We start from the raw sequence: 11,304 nt of genomic DNA, 5'->3' as shown, positions 1-11,304 counted from the left end.
TCCAAAAAACAGATAAATAACCGCTCTTTGCTTGCACTCCAAAAGGTTCGCATGCCCCCAGGTATAAAGTACAATTTCAAGGCTGCCCCTACTTATCCTTCAAAACATTTGTTTTGATGGGTGAGGCTTGCCTCTTTCAGGTTATCCAAAAAATGGTTTTATTTGCTGCCGCAAATGAAACTCTTTCTTCGGCAATGTCTATCATTAGGTTACTCAAAGATGGTTACAATTTGTTGCAGCAAAGGAATCTCTTTCTTTGGAGGCTGCCCCTACTTATCCTTCAAAACATTTGTTTTAATGGGTGAGGCTTGCCTTTTTACCCAAAGATGGTTACAATTTGCTGCCGCAAAGGAATCTCTTTCTTTGGTATTGCCTACCTATTTAGACAAAGGTGAATGACTAGAAATCATCAAACAAATAACTTTGACAAAAGAATCTTATTCTAGAACAACCCTCTCTTCCTTTTTTCGGACGGGGTACGGACTAGTCATATTCTTTCGCGGAAATTCTACCTTATACCCAGGGTTTCCTCTGCCCGAAGCAGACCAGGATGCATGCCCCCTGGGTTCCAGTCCCATGTTTCTGAATCACTCGCATTCATCGGGAAGGAGGACTGGGGGTGGAGACATTTCTTGGGTGAATAGACCATTCAGGGTTGGTATTTGACTATTTGCGATGCGTGATCCCGGAAATGAAAGTTGGTCTACGAGCTTGACCATTCTTCCTTCGTGTGGAAAACACATTACTCTAAAGAGTGAGGAGACTATAGCTCCCATGCAATATATATAGTCTCGTCCAAGGAGTAGGTTATAATCCAAGGGTCCTTGAACGACCATCACGTTCATTTGAACGGTCTTCCCTTTCAATGTAACAGGTACATTGGGGAGGATCCCTAATGGTCGACTGGTTCCTTTATCAAAACCCGAGAGATTTCTTATCTCAGGAAAAAGCTCTGGGGAACCCAGTGCTTTCCAAGCAATAGAGGAAAGGATACTCACAGATGCCCCTTCATCAATGATAGTTCCAACCATTACCATTCTATAAATTTGGACTATGATTCTGAATGGTATACTGGCTGGTAACCGGGGTCTGCCTAGTTGGTTCCAATCAAAGGACACAACCAGGTTGCTTGGTGGTGGGACCGAATACACGGCCGGATATGACCCTGACGATGTTCCTTCCTGCGATAAAGGAATGGGCGCATTGCCCTGATGCTCATCAGAGTCGGTGTTGACGAAAAGAATCTGGATGGTGTAATCCTTTTTCTCTTCAGTGAGGGTGTCATTTGAAGATGAATCTTCAGTGACGGTGTCATTTGAGGATGAAACCTCCGAAGGAAGAAACGGGTCAACTGCCGTATCGACCTTTAGACTTTCGTCTGGTCTGGATTCAGTAGGTTCATTTTCAATGATTGACGCTCCAGCTGACCACTTGAGCAGGCCAGCTGTATTTTCAACCAACGAAGGACTCGGCACGAGTTTTTTGTATCCAGGAGGAAGTATTACCGGTGACACCGGACGATCTTCCAAAACTCTCTTCGCTTCGTCTAAGAAGGGACAACGGTGGATGGCGTGATCCCCTTCACACAGTCTACAGGGGGATCTTGATCCCCCTCTTTGTCTTGAACCTTCACTTTCGCTGGTTGAGGGTAAGCAATCAACATGGCTATCAGAGGTTGATGCTCCCGAATTGTGCAGACGAGGGGACCAGTCCCTTAGTATCCGGGGAATACAGGGACAATCTCTATGGAAGTGGTCTCCTCTACATATGACACATGGCGATTTAGGCCCGGTCTGTGCTGTGTGTGGATTTTTGTTAGATGTCTTTTGCTTGCCCCCAGTCGCCTTAGGCTCCTTCTTCTTCTTCTCTTTCTTCTTCTTCTCCTTCTTCTCCATGGGAGCTTGGCTTTTTCCGGCTCTACCTTTCGAAGATGAAGGATTGGAGGAAGAGTTATAGGAAGTTGAAGGCTGGTGGGCAGCTCTAGACTCATCTAACTGTTGACTCGACTGTTCAGGAACCATGGTGGTCTGAACTACATTAGTTGAGAATAGCCAAATAGGCAGGCCAATTGTCAGTCCTGGAAGCGACAATGTGGCCATGTGGGGCGCACCAACTTCTCCCCAAGAGGAGAATGGACTAGGATTTCCATCATGTGGAATTCCTTGGTTGGGGCGTTCCATGTTCTCAACTTTAAGATCAACGCGGGAATAGGAGGTGATTATGTTCCGTTTAAAATAAATTTTATAACGACGCTTAGACACAACTTGCTTTTTCACTTTTTAAGAGTCGAGAAAAAGCTAAAGATGACTCTAGTCTCCTTCGATGTTTTAACGAGCCCGAAGTGACAAATGCTCGGATGGACTTTTTCAGTTATAGAGTTTGAAAAAGGCCAAAAGAAACTGCTCTGGAGTTCTAGGCAGAGGGTGTGCCAAACTTTTCGCAAAACCACAGAATACGTTTTACGGTACGAGTGGTCGATCTTCGTGAATGCTGTGTTCACTGCATTGCGATCAGTAGGGCGGCCGACACGGTTTCCTATTGGATAAAGGCTTTATTCCTATAGGGGTCTCCCAATATATACGCGACGGTACGTGGGAGCACAAGTCCGTATTGATACTTATCGCTTCACCGTGGAGGAATCACCCAACCACTCAACGCTAAGATATCACGTTTAACGACGCCGGAACACGTCTCTAGCTTAGACCTCTATGTGTTTGCGTTATGTTTCAATGCGTTGTTATGTAAATTCAATTTATTTTAAGGTTGATCTTGCTTAGCAGTTTGCCTTTATGGATCACCACGAGATGTATGATAACACTCCTAAATGCAGTCTAAGATGATAAGCAAGCTTTTCAATCTTTCAACTTTGAAAACCTTAACTACTGAGGGAAAAGAAAGATAACACCTTTTCACACAGATCATAGAGCACACACTAATGCATTTTTTCCTAAATCAACATGCAAACTGTCATAATGTATATGCACAATGCAAGTATTTCTTTTCTCTTTCTTAATGTTGGTGCAATACAAAAAGAAAGCTGTTGTATAATTTTGAATTCAATTTCAAGTGAAAGCAAACAAGCTTGTCCAAAATCAAAAGACACCTTAAGATTTACTTGTTTCGACACTAGAAATATATAAATTCAAACCAAATGACGAAAGAAAAAGCTCAATCAGCTATGAACAGCAAACAAACTAACTCTTAAGATCAAAACGACACTTTATCACAGGTCTAGATCTAAGAGGTCACAGCAAGACTAGTTCGCTTCCGTTATGGGAAACTGTAAATGTATAAGAAATACACAAAGAACAAACACAGTTTCTTTATACAACCGAGGCGGAATAGTGACAAGGAAAGTTGGTTTCAGATAGGCACACTGATTGGTAACAAACAGCAAAAACAAGAGTGAAAACAAGGCAAGAAACAGCAGGAAACCCCAGCAGCACAAGGCAGGACTGGTCCAGCGCAGGTAGAACACTGCCTGTTTGACCTTCAGCGCAGATAGCCCCTTCGGGAACTGCGCTGAAATGCAAACAGCCTTTGTACAGCTTGCACTGAAGAACGAAACTTTCGTTTCTGGTGGTTTCCGGGTCACATATTGCTCAAAAATTCACAGTTTTTGCTCAAATCAGAAGCTATCAGTCAAGGACACACTAAGGGATGACAAGGAGGATGAAAAGCTATCACTAAGAGCTTATTAGAGTCCTTGTGGATCAGCTCTTCAAATCATAAACTTGCCCAGAAACTGAGCTAGAGTAGCTGCCCTCTACTTTGTATTTGAATGATTCAAACACAGTTCGATTCGGTACTCCCTTTGTTTATGAAATGAATAGCAAAAACACAAACAACAAACAAGATACGATCCCCAGCGGAGTCGCCAATTTGTTGTTGGGAAAAGTATCCAATACGGAATGACCCTATCCCACTCTAAGGGTGATAGTACCTCAGCAACAATCAAAGCAAAGCTATTCAAGATTACTTCTTTATGAGATGAGAGAGAGAAGAGAAAAGGGATCCACTAACCGTTATCTTCCGCTAATGGTTGATCCAATCTTCCCTCTTTGCTGCTTGCTCCTAGCTCCTTGCTCTTTTACCGGCCCAGCTACACAAAGATCCTGTAAAAGCACAAAGAAAGGAAACTACAAGAAGCATACATCCATAACTGATTCAAGGATTAGAATAAATCAAATATACAAGCATCAATTCACCATAGAGATACATGCATATAGAAGAACCTCAAATACTTTATTAATAGAAGAAGTAAAGTTCTGAGAGTGTTACAACCATAATAGGCCCAATCCAGCAACACCTCCCAGCAGAAAGAAATCTCCTCTTCACCTCCTTCAAAGCAATCACCCAATAGTTCTATACTCAAACCAACAGCACTTCCTTACTTGCACAAAATTCCAGCCTCCCTAGACCTCATGAGAGAGCTCTATATATAGGAGTTTTGGAGAAAGGATGAGTCAGCTTGAGGCTGGCATGGAGCTGACTAGTGTCCTCTCCCACTTCAGTTATATTTCAATTCTTGAGTCCACTTGGAGTTTCTTGCTTCCACTTGGAGATCTAGATCCTCTTACTCATCACAAGGCGAATTCCCTGATCCAAGTGTCATTTTGGAAGCTTCCTGGGCATTTGACACCTTGCAGAATGACTGTGCCACTTGGCCAATCTCGCCCAGCGCAGGTAGCCTTCATTTCTTTTGACATTCAGCGCAGGTACAGAGTGGAGCAGTTGACATTCAGCGCAGATGCTCAGTGGAGCAGCTGACATGATCCAGAAATAGCTTGTTTTTGAGTGTTTTCAGGTGGAGAACTGATTTTCAGTGCTGTGGTTTGCTAACCTTGTTCCTCTAGGGGTAGGAACAACATGTTTAGGGACTTTGGATCCCTCAGATTATCGACATTTCATGCTTCATGCTGTAAGGCACAAAAATGTCTATAACAAATGAGGAAGGATATTGTTGAATATATTTCCTAGTGCTTAGAATGCCAACAAGTCAAAGTGGAATGTATGCACCCAGCGAGATTTCTATAGCCATCCAAATTCCTGAGTGGAAGTGGGAATTCATATCTATGGACTTCATCACAGGATTTCCAATGACATCCAAGAAGCATGATTCCATTATGGTGGTAGTGGACAAGTTGAGTAAGCCAACACACTTTATAGTTGTCAATTCCACCCATGATGCCACTAATATAGCTCATATTTTCATGAAGAAATATTTAGATTACATTGCATACCCAATAAAATCTTCTCAAATCGGGATGTCAAATTCACTTCTAATTTTGCCACAGGAGACCAATTAATTGGAAATCGTTGTATTATGAAGTATTATGTAAATTGTGAGATTCAAGGCTCAAATCCTCCCATAGATGTTTACCCCCCCAAAAAATGTAATTAATATCCCACAAGGATAACTCAACTAGCGGTCATCATGTTATTAATTATTATGTAAACCATGATATTCAAGGTTCAAATCCCCTATGGGTCAAACCAAAAAAAAATCACTTCCAATTTTTGGAAGGCATTTTTTTGGTTTTGGGACCCAATTAGTTTTTAGTTTAGCGTATCATCCTCATACAAATGGCCAAATTGAAAGAGTGATCATAATTTTAGAATACATGTTGAGGATGTGGGTCATGCATCAGTTGAAACAGTGAGGGGAATTCCTGCCATTAATTGAATTCCCATAAAACAATGAGTATCAAGAGTCATCGAAGATGAACTCTTTTGTTGCATTGTATTGGTTTCCCTAGTGGCAAGCTAGGATATACTTCAATTCATTTTTATGTACAATTTTGAATTCCATAAAGATAAATTTTACTTTAAAAAAACCATTTTTATTTTACAATATGACAACCTATACTCAAATTTGTACTTATTTACACCAACAATTGATTACATAACATTGAGTTATGTTGAATGTTTTATATGTTCACTTTTATGTAATGTTTAGATTACTTTATATTTTATGTTTATCAATGTTAAAAACATATATTTTTTAATGCCATGCTCAGTAAAATTCATATTTTCTAGATAGTTTATATTTATCGCAATTTTTGTGTTATATTTTTCCATAATAATTCTTTGCAACATTGTGTAATCTCCTTATCTCTTAATATAACACAATGCAACTTTGATTATTATATAATACTTAAATGTACCTTGCGCTACTAGCCTGAGGAAGACAAAACATCACTTTTTGCAACTTTTACATCTCATCCCATTGCATTACACAATTGTACCATGTTATGTCTTTCTTTTTTAAAATTATGGAAATTGGTAACTCATTTGAGTCATCGAAACAAGGCTGAGAACTAACATTTAGAGCTCAGATCGAAACCCTGAGACTGTTAAATTGCAAACACTAAGAGCTTAGATCAAAACCCTAAAGATGACTGACACAAAGAATGTGGACCAGTTCATGACTAGAGTCATGGGAATAGTCAATCATATCAAACTCATCCGTGAAACCATTACAAATCAGAAGATTTTTGAAAAAATCCTTCAATGTATGCCCAAGAAATATGACATTATTGTAACAGCTATTCTAGAATCCAAAGGTTTTACAACTTTCTCAGTAGAATAGTTGACTACATCACTTCTGGCACATGAAACAAGACTCAAATTGGTAGAAGCTTCCATGGAACAAGATTTCAAAGCACATCTCTCTCTTGGAAGAGGGAGAGGAAGAGGATATCGAGGCAGAGGTCGAGGCAAAGGCAAATTAGAACATCATCATGCAGCAAAGAAATGGAGACCTCCACAAAACCAAACACAAAGAAGCAGAACATGGAGCAAATCTAATGTTCAATGTTATTACTGCAAGAAATTTGGGGATTATGAACATGAATGCAGAAAGGAACAATCATATCAACAAAGAGGTAGTGTCCATCTCTCCAACAATGAAGGAGAATCCTTTGAGACAATGTTTGATTCTTTCCATCTTTCTAAAGACACTCACAGTGAGGATCTTTGGTTTTTGGACAGTGGTTGCAGTAATCACATGACAGGTAACAAAAATCTGCTTTCTTATCTTGGCACTTCCATAACATCATAAATTACTCTTGGAGATAGTTCCTGCATTAAAGCTGAAGGGAAAGGTATTGTCCATGTTCTTACCAAACAGAAGCAGTAGAAATACATACCTGATGTTTATTGTGTTCCACATCTGAAACATAACCTCATTAGTGTAGGTAAATTGATGGAACATGGTTATGATGTAATATTCCAAGGGAACACATGTTATATATATGACAAACCACCCAATAGAAGATTGATAGAAAAGGTTGAAAAAACCAAGAATAGGATGTTTCCATTGACTCTTAGAAGTCGAAATATCTCACAGTCTTTTGTCCAGAGTGTGTCAAGAATAGATGAGTCTCATCTATGGAATTTTATGTATGGCCACGGCCCATTCAAGAGTCTAAGTCTACTTCAGAAACATCCAATGGTCATTGGTCTCCCTATTATGAATGACAAATATTGTAATTGTGAAATTTGTATTTTATCCAAGCATAAAAGTGATACCTTTCCCACATATTCCTCTAGAGAAAAAGAGCCTTTAGAGATGGTCCATAAAGATATGTGTGTCCCAATGCAAACACAGTCCATTGGTGGTAGTATTTATTTTCTAACCTTCATTGATGATTATAGCAGGAAGATATGGGTTTATTTTCTCAAAAGTAAATCAGATGCATTCTCAAGGTTCAAAGAATTCAAAGCAGAAGCAGAAAAGCAGAGTGGAAAGAATTTAAAAGTCCTTACATCAGACAAAGGAGGAGAATATAGTTCTAATTACTTCAAATATTTTTGTCAACAGCAAGGAATCATAATGCAGAACACAACAAGATATACTCCACATCATAATGGAGTATTAGAAAGGAAAAATCAATCAATCATGAACATGGCCAGATGTATGCTTCATGAGAAGAAATTGTCAAATTACTATTAGGTTGAAGGAGTTTCGACTACAGTCTATGCTTTCAACAGATCTGCAAAAACCAGTGTCCAAGATATAGTACCTCAAGAAGCATGGGACGGTAAAAATTTAAACGTATCTCACTTTAGAATTTTTGGATCAGTAGATTTTGCACATGTTCTTGAGCAGCTAAGAAATAAGCTTGATGGTAGGAGTGAAAGATGTATTTTTGTAGGCTATAGTGAGCAGTCAAAGACCTATAGAATTTAAAATCCAACTACCAAGAAGTTTGTTTTAATCAAAGATGTTAAATTTTTTGAAAATAAATCTTGGTCTAATCATGTTGATGAATCTTCAAATCAGTCTTTTTATCCAAGACAACTACCAAGATTGCAGGTTCAAGAAGATCCATGTACCACTCTAAAAATGGTACATCTTCGAGTAGTGAATCCACCAGTGATTCAATATTTTCATAAGGCAATCAAAAACCAAGAAGCATCAGAGAAATATATGAGCAGGAACATGAGTTTGATCAGTAGAATATGTTTGCCCTTCTTTCATCTCAACCAACCCATTTTGAAGAAGCAGTTAAAGAAAAACATTGGGTTGATGTAATGAACTAAGAAATTGTTTCCATAGATAAAAACCGGACTTGGGAATTCGTTGACCTCCCAAGAGACAAAACCAAGATTGGTGTAAAATGGGTATATAAGACCAAGCTGAATGAAAAAAGAGAAATTGAGAAACACAAGGAAATGTTGGTTTCCAAAGGATTCTCACAACAATTTGGTGTTAACTATGGTGAAACCATTTCTCTAGTAGCAAGGTTAGACATTGTCAGAACCATTTTATCCACAGCAGCTCAACACAAATGGAAAGTCTCTCAGCTTGATGTAAAATTTGCTTTCTTAAATGGTATATTGCAAGAAGAAGTTTATGTGGAGCAGCCTCATGGTTTTGAAGTTCCAGAACAGGAGCATAAGGTATACAGATTGAAGAAAGCCTTGTATGGTCAAGAATCAAAAGAGAAATGAGAAATAAACAATTAAAATGGATAACCTGGGTTATACGGTTCCAATGACTTCAAATATTTTTGTTAATAGCAAGGAATCATAATGAAGAACGCAACAAGATATACTCAACGGTCGAATGGAGTATAAGAAAGGAAAAATCAGCCAATCATGAACATGGCCAGATGTATGCTTCGTGAGAAGAAGTTATCAAATGACTATTGGGTTGAATTATTTTCGACTGTAGTCTATGTTCTCAAGAGATCCCCAACAACTAGTGTCAAAGATATAGTACCTCAAGAAGCATGCGATGGTAAAAAGGTAAATGTATCTCACTTTAGAATTTTTGGATCGGTAACTTTTGCACATGTTCCTGAGTAGATAAGAAAGAAGCTTGATGATGGGAGTGAAATATGTATTTTCGTAGGATATAGTGAGAAGTCAAAGGCCTATGGACTTTACAATCCAATTACCAAGAAGTTTGTTTCAAGTTGAGATGTTAACTTTTTTGAAAATAAATCTTGGTATGATTATGTTGATGAAGCTTCAAATCAGCCTTTTTATCTAACATAGCTACCAAGATTGCAGGTTCAAGAACAGCCATACCACTTTGAAAAGGGTACTTCTTTAAGCAGTGAATCCACCAATGATTCAAAATATTCAGAAGACAATGAAAAAACAACAAGCATCAGAAAAATACATGAGCAGGAGCATGAGTTTGATCAGTAGAATATATTTTCCCTTCTTTCATCTCAACCAGCCCATTTCGAAGAAGTAGTTAAAGAAAAACATTTGGTAGATGCAATGAACCAAGAAATTGTTTCCATAGAGAAGAACCAGATTTGGGAATTAGTTGATCTCCCAATAGACAAAACCAAGACTAATGTAAAATGGGTATATAATATCAAGTTGAATGAAAAAGCAGAAATAGAGAAATATAAGGCAAGGTTGGTTTCCAAAGGATGCTCACAACAATTTGCTGTCGACTATGGTGAAACATTTTCTCTAGTAGCAAGGTTAGATACTGTTAGAACCATTTTATCCACAACAACTCAACACAAATGGAAATTCTATCAACTTGATGTAAAATATGTTTTCTTAAAAGGTATATTGGAGGAAGAATTTTATGTGGAGCAGCCTCCTAGTTTTGAAGTTCCAACACAGGAGCATAAGGTATACAAATTGAAGAAAGACTTGTATGGCCAAGAATGAAAAAGAACGAGGAATAAACAATTAAAATGGATAACCTGGGTTATACAATTCAAATGATTTCAAAGCCTTTTTCCAACAGCAAGGAATCATAATGCAGAACACAACAAGATTTACTCCACGGCAGAATGGAGTAGCGGAAAAGAAAATTCAGTCAATCATGAATATGGCCAGATGTATGATTTGTGAGAAGTTGTCAAATGACTATTGGGTTGAATTAGTTTTGACTGCAGTCTATGTTCTTAACAGATCTCCAACAACCATTGTCCAAGATATAATACCTCAAGAAGCATGGGATGGTAAAATGGTAAATGTATCTCACTTTAGAATTTTTGGATCAGTAGCTTTTGCACATGTTCTTGAGAACCTAAGAAATAAGGTTGATGATAGGAGCGAAAGATGTATTTTTCGTAGGCTATAGTGAGCAGTCAAAGGCCTATAGACTAACAATTCAGTTACCAAAAAGTTTGTTTTAAGCAGAGTTGTTAAATTTTTTGAAAATAAATTTTGGTTTGATCATGTTAATGAAGCTTCAAATCAGTGTTTTTATCCAACACAGCTACCAAGATTTCAGGTTCAAGAAGAGCCATATCACTCTTAAAATGGTACATATTCAAGTAGTGAATCCACTAATTATTCAACATCTTCATAAGACAATCAAAAATAGGAAGCATCAAAGAAATATATGAGCAGGAGTATGAGTTTGATCAGCAGAATATGTTTTCCCTTATTTCATCTCAACCAACCCATTTTGAAGAAGCAGTTAAAGAAAAGCATTGGGTTAATGCAATGAACCAAGAAATTGCTTCCATAGAGAAAAACCATACCTGGGAATTAGTTGATCTCCCAAGAGACAAAACCAAGATTGGTGTAAAATGGGTATATAAGACCAGGTTGAATGAAAAAGGAGAAATTGATAAACATAAGGCAAGGTTGGTTTCCAAAGGATTCTCACAACAGTTTGGTGTCGATTATGGTGAAACCTTTGTTCCAATAGCAAGGTTAGACACAGTCAAAACCATTTTATCCACAACAACTCAATACAAATGGAAAGTCTATCAACTTGACGTAAAATCTGCTTTCTTAAATGGTATATTATAGGAAGAAGATTATGTGGAGCAGCCTCCTGGTTTTAAAGTTCCAACACACAAGCATAATGTA

The sequence above is a fragment of the Pinus tabuliformis genome, chromosome J (assembly GCF_031772625.1).
Source record: "Pinus tabuliformis cultivar Carrire ecotype Pingquan chromosome J, CPIR1, whole genome shotgun sequence".
Classification (NCBI taxonomy): domain Eukaryota; kingdom Viridiplantae; phylum Streptophyta; class Pinopsida; order Pinales; family Pinaceae; genus Pinus; species Pinus tabuliformis.
This window is presented reverse-complemented; position numbering follows the sequence as displayed.